General features: G+C 43.3%; 1 protein-coding gene and 1 long non-coding RNA gene across 4 annotated transcripts in view; one reads left to right on the top strand and one right to left on the bottom strand.

The window, feature by feature from the left end:
* Nucleotides 1-18,011, bottom strand: part of LOC124100417 (uncharacterized) — a 32,984-nt gene extending 14,973 nt beyond the window's left edge. The window contains exons 1-4 of one of the 3 annotated variants that reach the window (XR_009227940.1): nucleotides 17,712-18,011; nucleotides 13,574-13,683; nucleotides 6,498-6,525; nucleotides 608-4,506 (exon numbers count right to left, since the gene is read on the bottom strand). This is a non-coding gene — a long non-coding RNA (uncharacterized LOC124100417). Of the gene's footprint in view, nucleotides 1-607; nucleotides 4,507-6,497; nucleotides 6,526-13,573; nucleotides 13,684-17,711 lie in introns of those variants that run through there. The other 2 variants (XR_006854288.2, XR_009227939.1) reach the window with 2 other exon arrangements.
* A 43-nt stretch (nucleotides 18,012-18,054) lies between these two features.
* The window catches only part of LOC124100414 (zinc finger protein 678-like), a 31,405-nt gene continuing 29,792 nt past the window's right edge, over nucleotides 18,055-19,667 (top strand). Inside the window, exon 1 of the mRNA XM_058583021.1 lies at nucleotides 18,055-18,192. The gene's annotated coding sequence lies outside the window, so the exon portion shown is untranslated. The remainder of the gene's footprint in view (nucleotides 18,193-19,667) is intronic.

The following is a 19,667-nucleotide window of genomic DNA, read 5'->3' as shown; positions in this document are numbered from 1 at the left end:
GAAGTCCAGACAGAGTCTTTATAAGATGTTTCTACTTTTATGCTTAAAGTAACCCTGCTGGAAAGTGCCATCTCTCTTTTCCATGCTGGCTCAGTGCATAGCATCTGAGCATAAAACTGTCCATCTCATTTCTATTAACACAGTAAACCAAACCAAGCCAAACCAAAATTCAGTGACCAGGCTGTAGTAGAAACAGTATTTCGATATGATATTCTAGACTAGCACATTCTTTTTGCAACAAATATTGCCCTACCCTAATTAGTGAACTTTTTTTCCTTTTCATGCAAATATTCAGTTACCCTCCCCCACCTCCCAAATCCTTCTTTTTAAACCCTTTTCTCCCCTTCTCCCATGGTTTTGTAAGGCCCAGGTTGCAGTAGTAAATGGTACTTTCCATGACATGAGATATCAATGGGGCTGTCCTTAAGGCCAGTTGAGGAGAGTGAACCCTAAGAAGCCTCTCTCTCTTCACTATCAGTGAGGGCTTGGTATGTCCTCTCTCTAAGTGACCCTGATGATGGACTCTTTGGTGCAGCCTCAGAAGGGCACAAGGGTTTTGGGTCTCTGCCAGTGTCTGAGGTCACCAGGAGAGCAATGCAGGGTCAAAACTGCTGGTGTGCCCTGGGTGCCCATAGGCAGTGAACTGTATCTAGAATGGTCTCCCCAGGGCAGCTAACATTTCCTGGGAAGGTGTCAGGGAGTAAATAGAGGGCTAGGAAGAAATAGACAGTGTGTCTTGCCCATTGTCCATCCTTGACCACAGGCAGCTCGTCCTCCAATTGCAGAGGGCAGAAGGCACATAGGCAGAGATTTCTCCATGGAGACCTGGTCAGTATGTTGAATGGCAGGTGTCAATCCTGGCAGCAGGAGAATTTTGGGGTGAAGCTCTAGTCTGGGCTGACTTGGGCTGACAGGTTGTCAGAAGGAGCCTGCTTGACTTGGACACTATAGCCTGTGCTGAGAGCCACAGCCGAGTCTGTATGGCCCCTGGCATTTTGCCAACAGTATTGATTGACAGGCGAGGCATTACTATCCGCCTCTGCCGCAGTATGGCTGCAGCAAAATAACCGGGGGGGTGACGAATAACTTGTGTACGTTGATACAGCAGGAGTAGGAGCTGTTTATTGCAGGACAGGAGCAGTATTTATACATTCCACACAGCTTATCTAATTAGCATAAACTAGATACATCAGTCAACCAATAAGGAATCTCCACACTTAATGGCTTGCTTTTGTTACTTCTCAAACCACTCCCTCTGGCATTTTGCCAGGCACCATCCAGACTTGTTTACGAACTCTAACATTCCCCTGGCAAAATGCCAGGTGTTATTTTGACTTGTTTACAGACTCTAACAAGCCTGAAAGTGCTTTACCATTGGCCATCCAGTCCCCAGGGAGATGTCCATCAGAAGATGCTCTTGGCAATCTTGAGCTGTCTCTGATTCATGTGAGGGAGGGTTGAACTGGCTCTATGCAGGACCTTCATACACCCAGGTGAAGGTCCACTTCTTCAGGCAAAAATAACAGTTATCATGAGAGTTCATGGCATAGAACATGTTAGCATTTTCATGAGTCTTCTGCTTTGGTAGGACTGGGGCAGAAGGTGGTCAGTAGTGTTCACTGGGGACTCTGTAGGACAATCTATACCACAGCTGAGAACCTCCTTAAGAACAGGTTTGAGCCACAGACCTGAGATTTCCTCCAATCCAGCTCCAAGACCTGTTGGCTTGCTACCCACACTGACTCTTGCCTAAAGACAGACTGTGCTGAGACCCTGAACACACCTAATGCCTTTTTTTTTACAAGTGCCTTGGACTCCAGAGTGTCCCAACTTGGCCTGGAGCTGGTTATAGTTTGGAGTGGAAATGTGCCCCCAAAGTTTTATGTGTTAAAGTCTTGTTTCCCAATACAATAATGCTCAAATGTAGAAACTGATTGGATCATGAGGGCTCTGACCTCATCAGTGGACTCATCCATTGATAGCTGAAAGAACTACTGGGAGGGCTGGGGTTGTGGCTCAGAGTTAGAGCACTCACCTTGCATGTGTGAGACCCTGGGTTCGATCCTCAGCACCACATAAAAATAAATAAGTGAAATAAAGATATTGTGTCCAACTACAACTGAAAAAAAAAAACTACTGGGAGGTGTGGAAACTGGAGGAAATTGGGGCATGGCTGGAGAAAGTATGTCACTGTGGGCATACTCCTGGGTACTATATCTTCTTCCTGGTCCTTTCCTCCCTGTCCACTTGTGTTGGATTGTGTCCTTTTTCCTGTTTCTACAGTATTGACTTAGCTACCTGTACTGAGATTTTTTCATGCCATGCACAGGTTTTAGCATGTGATAATTTGGTCCGTAGCAGTGATGATTCCATCTGATGTACATTTTTCCATCTTAGGTGGAAATTATCTCTTCCAGTGAGTCACAGGGCCACCCTTCCCCTTGTAAAAGCCTTTTCTCTTTGCTCTTTTGTAATATTGGCTTTGGAAGCTTGCTTAGGGCCAGGCGAGAACACATGGTAGGGAGGTCTTGCAGCTGCTGGGCAGTGAGGAGACATCCTGAGCTGCTCAGGAAAGGCTGCTTTCTGTACATGGCTCACTGCACCCTGGTGAATTTTTCTGGACCAAGGCTCTTGGACCTGACCTGAGACTAAGAGTGGTACTGACCCCAATATGCTACCACCTCCCCATTTGGCATAAATTTCTCCATGATGCTATTTCTCTGCTGAGACCTTCTGAAACTATCTGCTGTGTCTCATATTCCCCAAGTTCATCCTTGTACAGGTTGTGTTAGTCCATAATCTTGGATGATGGCTGAAGCATCAGGGCATGGGTCCTCCTGCAGTAGCCCAGAATCCTTCAGGAACCACCTTGGCTTTGAGCACAGGGGTCACAGCTGCTTTGTGGAGACCTCATCTCCTCTTGCTTCCTGAGGGTGACCCAAATGTTCCTAGCCTCATTTTCTTTCAAGAGCCCTCCTGCACCTTCCATCACCCCATGGGATCCACATGCCCCCAGAGATAACAGGACCTATCAGCCTGGGGACAGACACTCTAGTCTCAACCACCAAGAGAGGGGATGAAGGCTGGGAGCTCAGTTGCCTCCCATATGCTAAGGGAGCACTGGGATGCAGGCTGCTGTGGTGGCTGGCAGAGGCTGTACAACTAGAGACCTTCACAATAGCGGTCACAGCACAGGTGAGACTGGCACTCAGGGTCAAGAATATGAGTGTTCAATGACATCTATGAAAGCTGGCCTCCAGAGGCTCAGTGGAGCCTGGGGTGTAGGGGTACACCTGAACCAGCTTTGGTTTGTGTTGAAATGGCCCATCTGCAGCTGGACTCCTGGAGGACAATTGTCCGTATTTCATGTCCATACATATTGTGAGCAAACTCTTTTGGTTCCCTGTTCAAATGCCATGCAGACTTTGACACTGCTGGCTTCCTTCATGGTCACCAGCCTGCTATGGCCTCCTCTCTAATGGCTGCAATAGCAGTCTCCTCCCTCCCTTCCCAGAAACAACCTATCTACCACAATGATGTCAAAAGTCATGGCTGCCTCCTCTGCTCCAGTCTCCAGTGGCTCTGTCTAACTCCTCAAGTAAGTCAAGGTCCATACAGTGCAGCCTGTGCCCTAAACACTTTCAAGGACTCATCTCCCCAAAAGCCTGCTCCTCATCTTGGGTTTCTTGCTGCAGTCCCCAACATAGAGCCACACTCCCTAGTGGGGGCCTGGCACTCTGATCCCCTCCTACTTTCAGTTTAGAACCTTAACACTGACTGGTGTCTCCTTTATTCCCATCCATCCTTCCCAATGCACTAGAAGGTCATCTCCAGGAGGGTAGGGATGGTGCACTGCATTCTGAATGTGTTAGCTGCTTGTAAAAGGGGGACCATCAAGGGGATATCCATGCCACCTAGCTCACCAGGATACTCTCTTACTTGTTGCTGCTATCCACACCCATCTGACAGGGATGATGTAGCAATTACCCACTTATAGAGTCATGATAGAAGTTGTAGGTGCAGAAACAAATCATGGAAACTGGGGGTATATGTTGTAGCCATAAATCTCATCCAGGCTGAAGATAGGGGGTATTTCTGGAGGTCAAGCTGATGTAAGTCATCCCTGGGTAGGCCAACTTCCAGAAATGTGGAACATGGCAACATCAGCAGAACCTGAGATTCCACCGGGCACTCCAGGCTGCCATATGACTCTAGAGGATTCTAGAAGGTATGTCCAGAAGCAAGGTATCTTGGTCCTTTGTGTGGATGTAAATTGGGGAGTGCTGGAAACCAGAAGGTAAAGTAAAAATTGTCATCAGTCATGGTATTTTCCTGGCCAGTGGAGGCCCTGAGACGAAGCTCCTGCAGTTAGCTTCACAATGGAGCTGCAGAAGCTGGCTGAGTGTGCTCTGAGCATGTTGATGATCTCCTGCCTGCTGGTACAAAATTTGCAGTTGTGTTGGTCACAGAATTTGCAGTGGGAGCTGCTGCCTCTGCTGCTGAGCTCTGTGGTGGGGACATGAAGAATGGATGAAGTAGCAGCTTACTTGAGCGACTCCATAAAGCCACCTTCCACCCTGCCCCTGACTGCAGTCTATGCTCAAGGCAGAATTATGAGTGATGAGTCAGTCTGAGGGTAGTCCTGACACTCTAATGAATTGTTAAATTTCATTTATATCATGGAGGAGGAAACTGAAGCCCAGAGAGGTGAGGTGACTCACCCCAGCCATGGGCTGCCCAGCAGTAGGGTAGGTTCCAGTTCCAACCTGCCCACACTCAGCCTGAAGCTTCTCTGGCCCACCTGAATCCAGGTGCCTACTCCCTCCAGAAGTTGACCATGATACCCTCAGTCTTCTGAGTGTTGTAGCCTGTTTTGGATGCTTGCTCAACAGTGTAGTGATTGGTGGTTGTGAGGCTACTAGGAGATAGACTCAGGCTTCCCATGAGGGCCTGCCCAGAACCTGGAGCCTGGTGTTCCAGCCATCACCAGACAACAGGTTTGATGCTGAGAATGGGCTTGAAATGTTGGCACTCCTCAGCTGTTTCCAGGGATATCCTGCCCTCATTGTTCTGACAGCAGGATGATATCAGACTTTCATGTCTCCAGGCAATGACCACTGTAGGTCACTTTGGCACATGCTGACTGTATCTAATTGGAACATCTTATTACAGAAAATTATTCTTATGCCTGAGTTCTGGGATCTGATTTGTGTAAGGCTCACAAAAGGGCTCCCACTCCAGGGCAACTTGGGTTCCTCTTATTAGCATTATTTCAGGCTGAATTCTCCTGCAGATAACAGGTATTTTGCTGAGGAAAGTAACCTATACTGTCCACTTAAGCTGCGCAGGGCTGCAGATAAATAGTCTCTTGGAAAAGAAAGCCTATGGGGCTCAGAAAAGTCAGATCCTTTTTTAGAATTATTCCCTTAATTTTGTGTTCCTACAAATTGCATCTGACTGCCCATTATCATCCCCTCTCCCAAAGGTTTTGGTGCCTAAATTAATTTGGGGTATTGGGTATTGACTCATTCTGTCTGCTTTGTGCCTACAGAGGGCAAATTTGGGGGCCAGTGATGTAAAGTCCTTGTTCTCTGACTGGTGGGGCAGGGACAGTTATGGATATTTAGCATCAGGGAAGTCTAAAGGTCTATGGTAGCAGTTGCTGAGTGAATGGTCATGGTATACATAGGACAGAGATTATTCTAGGAAATCAGAAAAAGCAATCATGAAATTTATTTAAAAAACCCAGAGCCCCAGAGTAGCTAAACCAATCCTTAGCAAGAAAAATGAAGTAGGAGGCATCACAATACCAGACCTTAAACTATTCTACAGAGCTATAGTAACAAAAGCAGCATGGTGTTGGCATCAAAAGAGACTTGTAGACCAGTGGTACAGAATAGAGGACACAGAGACAAACCCACATTAATATGGTTATCTCATATGAGACAAGGGTGCCAAAAACATTTTACTGGAGAAAAGATAGCATTAGTACTGGGACTGACTTGTAGCAAATTATATTCCATGCTTATATTGCTTAGTGTGATGTATAATTATGTCAAAATGGATCCTAGTATTATGTATAACTGTAATGCACTAATAAAAAAGGCACGACTATCTCCCCAAAAAACTTAAAAATAAATTATATTAACAAATCTTCAAGCCAACAAAACACAATATTTTGCTCCATATTTTCAAACAAGCAATTGCAAATTCAACTCAATAGTTATTAGTTATTAGGCAAAAAAAGCAGCACATAACCTCTTACACATGCTATTTTTACAGACTGACTTTCTAGGTTTTGACTTCTTTAGGTGTACAATTAACAGTCTAAATAATGATATTTAAAATTCCTTAGAGCATTAAAATTCATTCTATTCCAAGGTGAAAAAAATGCCTCTGGTCATATAAAAATTTAAGCATAGTTACAACAATAGGATGCATCTAAAAACATTTAGGCTTTAACTGCAAAGTTGAACTTCACCACTTTTGAAACTTACTTAATTCCCAGGGTCTCAGTTTTCTCATCTGTAAAACAAGAAGAGAAGTTGTACTGTCTCAGGGTTGCCATGAAGCCGAAACGAAGAAATTCAAGTGCCTGAAATTTAGCTACAAACAATACATCTCAGCAAGCACCACCAGCATCTGCTTTCTACCCGCTTTCCTTTTCCTCTACTGTACTGGGTTTACCTCTATTTACTTATAGTTGTTCTTCGTTATTGCTACATAGATATCGCTAAATTAAAGGGGAATCTCACTGTGCTGTGTTCACATATGTACACAGGGTAGCTTGGTTGTTTTCAGTTCACCATTCCTCCCATTTCTCATCCCATTTCTCGTCCCATTTTCCTTGCCCCGAGTCCTCTTCTTCTACTCACGTGATCGCTCCTCTAATCTCAGATGATACCTCCATTCCTCCCTCTTATTTTGGTCTAGTGACCACATATTAGAGAAAACATTCAACTCTTGACTTTCAGTGTCTAGCTTATATTGCTTAGCATGATGCTTTCCAGTTTTATCCATTTACCAGAAAAATGCCATAATCAAAAAATATTTTTTAGCTGATGGATCTTAATTTTACTTAATTATATGTGGTGTTGAGAATCAAACCCAGTACCTCACACATGCTAGGCAAGTGCTCTACACTGAGCTTCAAACCTGCTCCATAATTTCATTCTTAATGGAAAAACTACGTTGTGTTTATATATACCACGTTTTCTGTATCCATTCATCTCTTCCCAGGTTCTGGACTGATCCCATAACTTGGCTGTGTGAACTGCTCTGCTACAGCAACCTTGCTGTATCCGTACAGTATGCTTATTTCAGTTCTTTTGGGTAAACACAAAGGAGCAGGGCAGCTGGGGCATATGGTGGCTCCATTTCTAGTCTTTTGAGGAGACTTCATGGTGTTTTCCAAAGTGGTTGTATTTAATTAATTCATTAATATTAATACGCTAATACCTTTAAGATATTGTAGTTTATTGAACTAAAATAAACCTGCCCTTCAATGCTGTACCTTTATTCTCATTCTTATATAGACAACTCCCTTGTGAGTCTGGCAGGCCTAGGGCAGGGCTCTCATTGGGCTTTGTCTTAACCTCTCAGTGGCAGCTTAGCTTTCTGGTGTACAAATCACATGTTTGATTTCTGTTCCTTTTGGGCCTCAGATAGACATTTAGTTTTTAGTCTAAAATTAGGGACCCAAGTATGGCAGAACCGTGACATTCCCAGGAGCACATGAACTGTCTCTGGTCCCTGATTTCTTACTATAGGCTGTTTTCAACTTGATATTGAATTCGGGTTCATTGGCTAATCTGGAATTTCAGATAGGTGACTTTTTTTTTTTAAAAAGATCATTTTAGTGGATGCCTTATATCTGGTGGGGTGATTTTGTGTGAAGTAGTATTTGAAAGGCAGTATTCTTGGTTGGGGTTGGCTCTAAGTTCTGGTGGCACTTACAAGTGGAGTCATGGCTTGTTTGGGTGAAAAGGTCATCTAAGTACTTATTTTACACAGCAGATCTCATCCAGAAGCTGCATTGGGCAAGCTGGCATGTATAAAACTCTGCCCTAGTCTTCATTTCTCTGGTTGCATTCCAGGGGCTGGAGCACAGGATGTGGTTGAGCCTGAATTGTCACTATTATCTTTATCACAATGTCATCAACTTTGGGTGAGGCCCCACTGTCAGTTGTACCCAGAGACTCCTGGTGGGGCTCTTCTCACTGTAGGTGTATTTTTAATGGAGGGAGGCCCTTCCATACTTTTCTCTAGGCTTCTTGAATGAACTCTTTTTGGTGGCTGCCAACACAGCATGAGCCTGCCTCAGTTGCCCAGGCTTTACTTTAAAGACAATGTCAACTAGCTGTGAGGGGTTCCTTTCAGTATGCTCCTGCCACACATCAACCTTCTTCTCTATGGCCAGGTTACTCTGCACAATGAAGATCACAAGGACAATACAGTTTTTTTTTTTTTTTTTGTATCAGGAATTGAACCCAAGGTACCTTAACTACTGGACCACATTCCTAGACCATTTTATGTTTTATTTTGCCACAGATTCCCCATAAGAGCCTCTCCAAGTTGATTAGGGCCTCACTAGGTTTCTGAGGCTAGCCTCAAACTGCAATTCTCTTTCTTCAACCTTTGCAGTTGCTGGTATTACAAGTGTGCACAAACAAATCTAGTCCATACAGAGATGTTTAGGGGCCTTTTTCCTGCAGAAACCAGCATGGCTATGAAAGAAGTGCCTACATACATGGGGACTCCTGGAGGCCATTGTACCTCCTGAGCTCTGAGCAGAAGGCAGGATTCCATTGAGAGCCATGTGCTTTCAGGCAAAAGCTCAGAGGTTCAGGACACATGGTGGGGAGCTTGCACTGCAGGTTTGGTCTCTCCTCAGCTACCCTGGCCTGAGCGACAGTCATGGCCTGGGTTTGGACCTTGGCTCTGAGGGTAGCCAAGTGGCTTATATTTATGTCTATGTGGCCATGACCCCTGCTGCTTGTGGTGCAGCTGCAGTACAGCCTGGGAGCCCAGGACATTCAGCCTTTTTAGTCAGAATTTAGCTGCTGCTCTGTCCAGATCCTAAGAGGTTGCAGTTTTCTCTCTTCTCAGGCCATCTGCTTTTATCCAAAGCTGGGTTGTTTCCCCTTTTGCAGTTCTCTGTCCTTACTCATCTCAGTGTGTGTCCATGAGACGTGGTATAAAATCTCAAACCATCTCCCATGCAGGCTTCCTGAACAGTGGTGGGAATCTCTAGTCCCCCAGGCTTCCTCCTGTTGCCATCCACCAGGATTGGAAGCAACCAAGAGAGCCCTTAGCAGAATCCACTTGGTCTAGCTGCCATGCCATAGAATCTTCAAAACTGTGAGCAAAATAAACCCCTTCTCATTGTAAAGTTGACTTGCCTTGAGTATTTTATACAAGTGAAAGTGTTCTAACAGAGTAAGGTGTGCTTTTGTGAACAAAAGTGGACATATTTACCTCATTCCCTCCTTAATCTAAGATTTGAAAATTATTCATAAGTATTACATCAAGGATATGAATTTATTCACATAAATCCAAAAAGAATGTGTCTCTCCTCATAACAAGATACAATTTTGAAATCTTAGTTGTGTTATCAAGGTGTTCAACGATATGTCATATTTATTTGTTTATAATTTTCTTTAGACAAAGTTAAACCTGATCCTGTATGGCTATCTAGCCTCAAGAGGCTTTTAAAGGAATAATCTGAGATTATTATGTGATCAATCACTATTCTTCCAGCAACCTACACAAATAATAAAATTTTATAAAACACTAAATAGGGACAACTCAGGATAATAAAAGTCTCTCTGGAGGTGACTGGCTTACCACAGATGTAGGATATCTGGACCCCAATCTTGTAACATATGGTCCAGTGAAGCCAACAATGATAATCACAAGTTTTCTAGATCCTGTGAATGTGGCAGTACTTTATTTTCAATTCTGTGCAGAATCTCTCTTAAAAATATCAAGACAATGTTATTTATTCTTTCATTACTAACACAGATTTGGATTGTTACCAGTTTGTACATAATTCTGCTGTGACATTCTTTCACATAGTGAACACAGGCAGGCATTTCCTTTAGGTATGTGCCTAAGAGGGGAATCATTGAGCAATAAACAGCAACAGTCTACTTCCATGTCTAAGAGATGCCACCAAAGAGATTTTGGAAGTGGTTGTGACCATTTATATACATGGCAGTCTGTGAGATTTTACTTGCTCAACATTCTTACAATTCTTATCAAGGGTATTAAGCCATTGTGTATTTGTGTCACATTGTGGTTTTTCTTTTCAATGTGTGTGGCACTAAGATTAAACCAGGGCTTACACATACCAAACAGGTGCTTTACCACCCAAGTTTAACCCCCAGCCCTGCATTGTGGTTTTAATTTGAATTTAATTATTAACGTGGAGAACCTTTTCATATATACAAGGTCAAGTTTGTATCTTTCTGTGAAAAGGCTAGTTAGATACTTGCCCATTCTTGCCCTACCGGTGGGTTGCCTAGGTTTTCCTTCCAAATCATCTCTTATTATTCACAGCAGGTGGAGTCTGGTTGTGGGGTAAATGCATGGAGATTGTATTAAGAGTCAAGATCTGTGTCCATTTTGCATAGGTGTTTGGTGCTGTAAAATAGATCTGGCATTTCCATTGGGTATAGGCCTAAGAGTGGAATCATTGAGCAATAGCTGTAGTCTATTTCCATCTCTAAGAGATGTCACCAAAGATGCCACCGAGCCTCACATCCATCTGCAGAAGCCATGTCAGAAGGCCTGTAACCTGCATGTGCCAGCCTGGCCCACATTATCACCTCTTGCAGTATGTAGAGAGCCCACACCCATGTCCTCCTTCAGTACATACTTATGCTGGTTCACATCCAACACCTTATTGTATTATCAGGAATCTGAGGCCCAGACATTGAAAGGGACTGGTCCAGAGTACAGGTGAGCAGAGTACAGTAGGGATCTGCCCCCTCCCATATGTTTGATTTGAAAATATATTACCTATTATTCTGGAAACCCCTTTTCACATCCCTCTTTATATGAGCCATTTTCCTTTTCTTACCTACATATAGGCACATAAACATACACACATGTGCATGCACACATATATGCCTTCACACATACCCACATACATACACAAACAACTTTCAGGTTGGTTGGCCCCATGAAGTTGGGGTCAGAGAAGTAGAAGACAATAGAGTAGTAACTGTTGGAAAAAATCATAGTTAGAAGTAAGTCAGCCATGGGTTAGTGATATGTTTTATGTGTTTTATTAGCCCAAGGACAAGCAAATGGACAGGAGGACACAAAAGGTTTCCAAGGGTCTAGGAAAGACAGAAATAGGATTTTATATTCTACATATATAAAATTGAGACGAGTCCATTAACCTTGTGTAAAAGAGGACAAGAAAAGATGGAGCTTCAGTTCCTTTCCATAGGAGCTGGGTGCTTTAATTGGATACTTCATGCTCAGGAAGTGCTGGCCTTATTTCTCCATGGAGACCACACTGCACTCTGATTTTATGTGGAAAACAAGACTTTGAGTTCCCTAAAAGTCCTTCAGAGCAATGTGAGTCTCCAGAAAGAGAGATATTGCTGAACCCCTTCCATGCTCCAGAAGTGTTAAAAATAAATTGATGTTTTCTTAGGCTATCTAGTCTGGGGGCTTTGTTTGAACCAACTGTATCTTCTGATAGAGAAACAGCATCCCCTCAATTTTTTGGCACACTATAGTTGACATTTGAGAAACTAACTGCTTAGTATTAGGATGTATTGAGTGGCTGTGACACACATCCAATTGTGAAAATAGCAGGATATTGGTTGGGTTATTTGTTTTTTTGGTGCTTAGCTTTTTGAGTTCTTCATATACCCTAGAGATTAGTGCTCTATCTGATGTGTGAGGGGTAAAGGTTTTCTCCCAGGATGTAGGCTCTCTGTTCACCTCACAGATTGTTTCTTTTGCTGAGAAGAAACTTTTTAGTTTGAATCCATCCCATTTATTGATTCTTGGTTTTAATTCTTGTGCTAAGAAGTCTTATTAAGGAAGTTGGGGCCTAATCCCACGTGATGAAGTTTAGGGCCTACTTTTTCTTAGATGCAGAGTATGTGGTTTAATTCCTAGGTCCTTGATCCACTTTGAGTTGAGTTTTTTGCATGGTGAGAGAGAGGGGTTTAATTTAATTTTGTTGCATATGGATTTTCAGTTTCCTTAGCACCGTTTGTTGAAGAGGCTATCTTTTCTCCAATGCATGTTTTTGGCACCTTTGTCTAACATAAGATAATTGTAATTTTGCGGGTTAGTCTTTTTGTCCTCTATTCTGTACCATTGGTCTACCAGTCTATTTTGGTGCCAATATCATGTTGTTTTGTTTCTATTGCTCTGTAGTATAGTTTAAGTTCTGGTATAGTGATGCTATCTGCTTCACTCTTCCTGCTAAGGATTGCTTTAGCTATTCTGGGTCTCTTATGAGCCAAGGACCTGAACAGACACTTCTCAGAAGAGGATATACAATCAATCAACAAATATATGAAAAATATTCATCATTTCTAGCAATTAGAGAAATGCAAATCAAAACTACTCTAGAATATCATCTCACTCCAGTCATAATGGCAGCTATTATGAAGACAAACAATAAGTGTTGGCAAGGATGTGGGGGAAAAATGTACACTCACACATTGCTAGTGGGACTGCAAATTGGTGCAGCCAATATGGAAAGCAGTATGGAGATTCCTTGGAAAACTTGGAATGGAATCAACATTTGACCCAGCTATCCATCTCCTTGGTCTATACCCAAAGAACTTAAAAACAGCATACTAAAGGGACACAGCCACATCAATGTTTATAGCAGCACAATTCACAAAAGCTAAACTGTGGAACCAACTTAGATACCCTTCAATGGATGAATGGATAAAAAAAAGTGTGGCATATATACACAATGCAATATTACTCAGCAATAAAAGAGAATAAAATCATGGCATTTTCAGGTAAATGGATGGCATTGGAGAAGATAATGCTAATGAAGTTAGCCAATCCCCTAAAACCAAATGCCAAATGTTTTCTCTGATATAAGGAGGCTGACTCATAGTGGGGTAGGGAGAGGGAACATGGGAAGAATAGACAAACTCTAGATACGGCAGAGGGGTGGGAGGGGAAGGGAGGGGGCAGGGGTTAAGTAAGGATGGTGGAATGTGATGGACATCATTATCCAAAGTACATGTATGAAGACACAAATTGGTGTCAACATAATTTATATACAAATAGAGATATGAAAAACTGTGCTGTATATGTGTAATAAGAATTGTAATGCATTTTGCTATCATTTTTTTAAAAAATCAATTAAAAATTTAAAAAAAGAAAATAGAAGGATAACATTGCACGGCTTATTGTCAGAGGATCACCATATCTAAGGTTCATTTGATTTCAGTAAGCATCTTCTTGATGCAGAATTGAAAATTAGTCCCAGAGGAGAAGTGATTTGCCCAAGATCATATTGCTGGGTCTCAGGCCTGCTAGAGGTTATTTCATGGTGTTTCTCACCCATTGTAATTCTCACCTCTCCATGTTTTGAAGTTTTCTCTGCCGGATAGAAAAACGTGAATTGCATGGGTTTCTTCTTACACTTATGATCTCCTCAGGAGTAGATGCCAATGATTTCCCCATTGTCTGTGTTGGGAAAGTTGGAAAGGCACAATAAATCTCTAGCATCACAGTAATGGTAAGAAAATAGAATTTCTGAACCCAAATCTTACTCCTTAAACCAAAGTCCTTGGGGTTGGGGTTGTGGCTCAGTGGTAGAGCACTTGCCTCACATGTGTGGAACACTGGGTTTGATCCTCAGCACCACATAAACAAATAAAATAAAGGTATTGTGTCAATCTACAACTAAAAAATAAAAAAACCTAAGGTCTTTGGCTGCACTGATGACTTCCCAAGGGGTTGCAAAGCCATTGTATTTGCATAATTTTATTTAGTTAAGATGAAAAGCCAGTAGCCCAAAGGGCACCTGGGGAGGCAATTATAGGAAGAGGCTCAGTGAACTAAACATTGCAGAAGGGCCTCAGGGTTTTGGCATTAGAACACAATGATCTTAGAACTCTGGTAACCAGGCACATACTCTGAGACAGTCCCTCATCCAGCTCACATGAAGGGAGATGCTCACGGGAGTAAGATGTTTTCTGATGTGTCCAAAACTTCCAAGGTTAAACCCACAAAAAGGTCCAGAGTGGGAGCATTTTTTGAGGTTCACTCAGCCCTATAACAGACCCTATGGTCATTTATTAGGAGGCACCCCCAGGTAAAAGAGGGCAGGCCAGAGGAGACCAGTCCAGGCAAGCCCTCATCTGTGACCACATTGAGGAAGTCCTTCACCTCCATCCTCCTCCTCCTCCTCCTCCTCCTCCTCCTCCTCCTCCTCCTCCTCTTCCCCCTCCTTCTCTGTCTCCTTCTCCTCCTCTTCCTCCTCCTTCTCTTCCCCCTCCTTCTCTGTCTCTCTCTGTCTCTCTCTCTGTCTCTCTCTGTCTCTCTGTCTCTCTCTCTGTGTGTGTATGGTGTTTATACAGGGTAATTGCAGGCGACCTGCAATGACAGGAAGAGGTTACCAGATGTTGGAACTCTGTGGTCTTTTATATTAATACCACTGGACCTGACTGGCCAGAGTTGATATTTAAGCATGGGATAGTGATTTTTCTACTCAGGTATTTATCTAGGGATCTTAATTCTGTGATCTGGTGTCACCCCTGGATGGAGATCTATACATATATTTATATATACCTGATCTGGATATAAACTTTTTCAATGGGAGTGTCCCCCATGGGGCCAGCCAGGGTGGCCAGTGTTATATGTTATACTGAATATCAGGTGATCTCTTTGAAGAGTTCCTTGCAGATTATCAGGGAGCTGTTTGTTAATGCTATCTCTTGGGGAAAAAGCAAGTGCATACACAACCAACAATAATGTCTCTGGTTTGGGGTTAGATGATCCTTGTGGAGAAGGGTCTCCACAGGCAGGTACTTGAGATGGCCAGGATAGGACCAGTACCAATACCCAAGTATGGGAACTTCTCTAAGCTCTGTCCTAGAACTTTATCACTTGGTTGACCTGAATTTTTGTTCCCAAAGGAATCTGTACTGTACTCCTTCCCCTGGTAACCTATTTGATTTAAAGCTCCAGATAACATGTATGTAGAAATAACAGAGAAATAATTTGGCATCATTTCAATTTGTACTGGGCAATGGGTATGTTTTTTACTGTTGCTAGTTTTTGCCTTATTTTGGGCCCCAGGTAGCCCATGTAGCAATCTACTCCTTTTAGAAGACTTAAAAACAAACAGCCTTACCAGGAAAGCATTTACACAAAGAAGAGCGAGGTTACGCAAACAAAAGTGGTTAAACTCTGTTACATATTTTTTTGGAACTATGATGTATCACAAGACAAATCACTATGGCATCACCTGGAGTTGTCTTCTCACCTGCCTTCAAAATATTCCAGTAAAAAGTGCCACTTCTTGCAGCAGTTCAGCCTCTCAATGCTGGTAGAACATGATGTAATCCAATTGTACCTTCATCAGCCATGCTACAGGGACAGTGTATGTGTCACAGTGGGCTGCAATCTGTTTCTTAGGGCTGTCATATGGCAGTGTCACAGATAGTGGGCTTCAGGATAGAAAATTATTTTGTCCTCATTCTGGAGCCTATATATCAAGTTGCTTGCTAGAGTTATTTCTTTTGAGGCCCACTCTTTGAGAGGTACATTTACATCTTCTATTACTGTTTGAACAACAGTTTTCCTATCCTTCTCTGTGTTTTGTCATTTCTTATATGTGGAAAGTGGATTCAATTGTATTAGACCCCACACTAATTAAGTGGATTAACATTAATATGTCTTTGAGAAACATTCAAATAGAGTCACAGTCTGAGGCACTGAGTATTTAGAACATCAACATGAGATTTGGGGAGGGGACACAATTCAAATGACAACATAAACTAGTATCTTGATGAGGATAGAATCCAAGGGAAAAAAATACTAATTGAAAGGATATGCACATATAACATTTTGATAGCTACAGGCAGATTATAGTCATGTTGGAGCTGCAGAAGTGACATTGCCACCAATTGGCATTGGGAATTGGCATTATTTTTACTTTTGGCTGATCTCTCATCCTGGTGGCAGATGAAATGAATTCTAGCTGGTTGAAATTAATTCTAGCTGGTGTGTGCCCTTGATGTAAACTGAACCAAGGTTCCCTGGATCCTGGAATTGGAGTCTCATGATGACTCAGTATATAAGAAGGTTCCATTTGTGTTATTGTGTGTAACACATAGTACTGTGTTCCATATCCATATAATCACAAGTGCTGGTGTTTTTTTTTTTTTTTTTTTGAATATTTGTCTCTTTCCAAGTCTTTTGAGAATAAGCAATGTTGCATGAGTCTTTTGGTCTGGTGGAGGAGTTTTGGCTTTGGAATAAGGTACAACTCATGCTGAGCCCAGTCCAGCTGCTAATTAGCTATGGGGGTTGGACCACAGGATGAAACAGACATCATAGCCTGGCCATTAGGTCTAAGGCCAAATTGTCAAATAAGAAGTATTCATTTCATGTTTGAAACAATAGAGTCAAGCCTGTGGACAGATCTGAAGACATGTGTCCCCCACTTCCTGGGACCCCATTTTCCTTTGTTTGCTGTCCGATGGCTGCAATGGGATGGACCTGTGGCCACTTTCAAGTGGGAAAAAGTGATTTACTTTTGGATAGTTTCCTGTGCTTGCTCAGGGCACTGTCTCCCTTGGCCTTTGGGTCTATGGAGAAATATTATTAAGAAACTGTGTCTCTCACCTCTAGCATAAAAACAAGGTGACTAGGCCCTTTCCCCTCCTGAAGTCAGGGGACCCTCAGGTGTCAAATCTGGATTAAGGTTTCTTTGCAAACTGAGATATGCTGGAAGCTTAGAATCCAGAGAGTTTGGGGACATAGTTCCAAAACCACATATACTTGATAAGTAAGTTTCTGTGGGTCACATTGATGTAGGTCAGAGGAGGCTGGACACCTGAGGGATTTGCCGGAAGAAGGTTTATTTAAACTGCAGCAGTCTAGAGGGGCTAAAGAAGAAAAGTCACTGGCTCCAGAGACAGGAAATTCTTTGAGATTTATCCTCAGTGGTTGTTTGTATAACAGTGGGTGGTAACATAGCAGTTACTCTTTGTCCCATAATTTTAGGTAAGCATAGGTTTCATGGTTTTTACCAGGGAAAACAAATAATAAATTTTGTACAGCAAGCCCTCTTGAAACAGAGTCTGTTACATTTGTCTGCAAACTGGGCATTTACAAGAAAGAGGAAGCTCAAACCACCTGAGCTCTCTGACAAGAAACAACAACAACAACAACAACAACAAACTCTGCTGACATTCTTTTGGGCTACATCAACATAAGGATAGTTACTGTTCTGGATATATTGGTTTATGCCATTACAATCAGTTTCACCTGTTTCTTTTAATTTTTTAATGTGAATATTAGACAACTTTAAATTACTCTTGTACTTCACATATGATTTTCATTGGATATTGCTGCCTTATCGGATTGCTTCCCAGTTTAAAGCTCAATTTATCACCTCACAAGAGGGAGAAGAAAAGTTCTACAAAATTTTGCAGTATTTGTCATTATATTATTTCTACTCGTGAATACTATGCAGAAGTCACCTTATATGCGAGGTTCAACGCACATGTTCCTCTGGAGCTGCTAGATCACTCTTCTAAGAGGAAACTTTGCCTTCGATTACCTGTAGTCTGAGGCCCTCTTGTCCAATTCGCAGACCTCAGGAGGAAAAATAAAAGCTGTCACCAGGAATCTGTCATCCTGGCCTCACTGATTCCTGGGTTGGATGTCGTCTACTGTCACTCAGAAAGAAGGCTCTCTGGGCTCAGCCTGCGGGGCGGGTCTGCAGCCCTGTGCAGTGGAGAGCACTCGGGAAGAACCGTCCAATCCCCGCACAGCCAGCGAGGACAGGGCGGCTTCCGCGATCTGCCCACGGGGCTCGGAGGTGGGGAGCCCTGTCTCCCGGTCCACCAGTCCTGCGATCTGGCTCTCGGCTTCTGTTGCCAGCCCTGGGGTCTCGCTGGCTTTGCCCTGCGGGTGCTGAAGATCCCTGGTGGCCGCCCGACTCCCGAGCGCCAGGAAATGGTGAGTGTGGCGGGGCCTGTTGAGCCCGGGGAGGGAGGTCATTGGAACCGCGGGACGGCTGCGGTGGGGCCAGGAGCTGCTCCGGGGTCCGCGGCCTGAGCCCTCCTCCTGGCAGCGTCCCCTCAGTCCCCCTGGCCAGCAGGTAGGGAGCGTGCCGGCAGCGGAGCTCCTGCCCAGCCTGCTGCACCCCTCAGCTGGCCCTAGAGCGCCAGCAGCCGGGTCTTCCCAGATGGGTGGTGATTGACAGGTGGGACGGCGGTCGGAGAAGTCTCTCCACGTGGGATTTTCCTGCAGGCGAGGAGCAGTGGCTCTGGGCCTCGCTGCCGCCGTCCTCCTGAGCTAGCTGGCTTTCTTGCTTTTTATCCTTCCTTCCCAACCTTCCTTCTGCAGGGTGCTTTACCAGGAGCTCCATCCCTGGTTCTGATGTAGGGCGGAGGGGGCGGCACCTGAGGAATTCGCGGGCAGCAGGTTTACTTAAGTTGCAGCCTCCAGAGGGAGCAACGCGGGGACCCTGGTAGGGAAATTCTCTGAGATTTATAGTCAGTGCGTGGTCCCATATTTTAGTTTAGACAGAGGTTTCACAAGTTTTTCCCAAGGAAAACAGAAATTTTTGTACAGCAAGCTGTCTTGAGACAGAGTGTGTGACATTTGTCAGCAGACCTGGCTTTTACAAGAAAGGAAGCTCAAACCACAGCTCTGAAAAAAAAAAAAAAATCCTGCTGTTGTTCTTTGTAAAAATCTTGGTGACAAGAAGAGAAGCTTAATGTTGGTAATGGTTCTTCTGGGGCTACATCAGTACTTTTTATTTTTATTTTTGTTGAGACAGGGTCTAGCTAAGTTGCTAAGTTATGTTGTGTAAAATTGTGTGTGTGTCTATCTTACCTTGTTAAAATGACTTGTAAGATTCCTCCATGTAGATTTCATGTGGTTGGGTTTTGGTTGCCCCTCTGATATTTCCCCGGTCCTGTGTTTCAGAACTGCCTGACAGGAGGATCCCACAGCTGGCCTGTTTGAGTTGTCTTGGAGTGTCTCACGAACATCAGTACCTTGGTGTTATCCTGTTAGAGAGCTGTCTAAATTTAGGGGTGTAGTCTCTCGGAGTAGCTGAGTGTCCTGAAGCTGGGAGGAATCCCTCTTGATCCAAATGACACTTGTTTTCTTATCTTGGCTACAGTGAATGCTGCCACATAAATATGAAAATGAAGTCATTTATTTAACACAGTGATTCCAATTCCTTTAGCTGTATACCAGAATTATTATCACTGCATCATATGATAGTTGTATGTTTAGTTTTTAAAGAGCTCTGGTGCTATTTAAAAAAAATCGCTGTACTAAATTTATATTCTAGCAACAGTATGAAAGGGGTTCTTTCTTCCATATCCATATAGTCAGAGTACTAGCTACTTTTCAGTTTTCTAGTACTTGCCATCCTAATAACTGTGCTCAGGCTGCAGGAGGTCTTATACTTGACTGGT

This window comes from Marmota monax, unplaced genomic scaffold (genome assembly GCF_021218885.2).
Source record: "Marmota monax isolate L192 unplaced genomic scaffold, Marmota_monax_Labrador192_F-V1.1 WCK01_AAM20220418_F8-fsc00238, whole genome shotgun sequence".
Classification (NCBI taxonomy): Eukaryota; Metazoa; Chordata; class Mammalia; order Rodentia; family Sciuridae; genus Marmota; species Marmota monax.
This window is presented reverse-complemented; position numbering and strand designations above follow the sequence as displayed.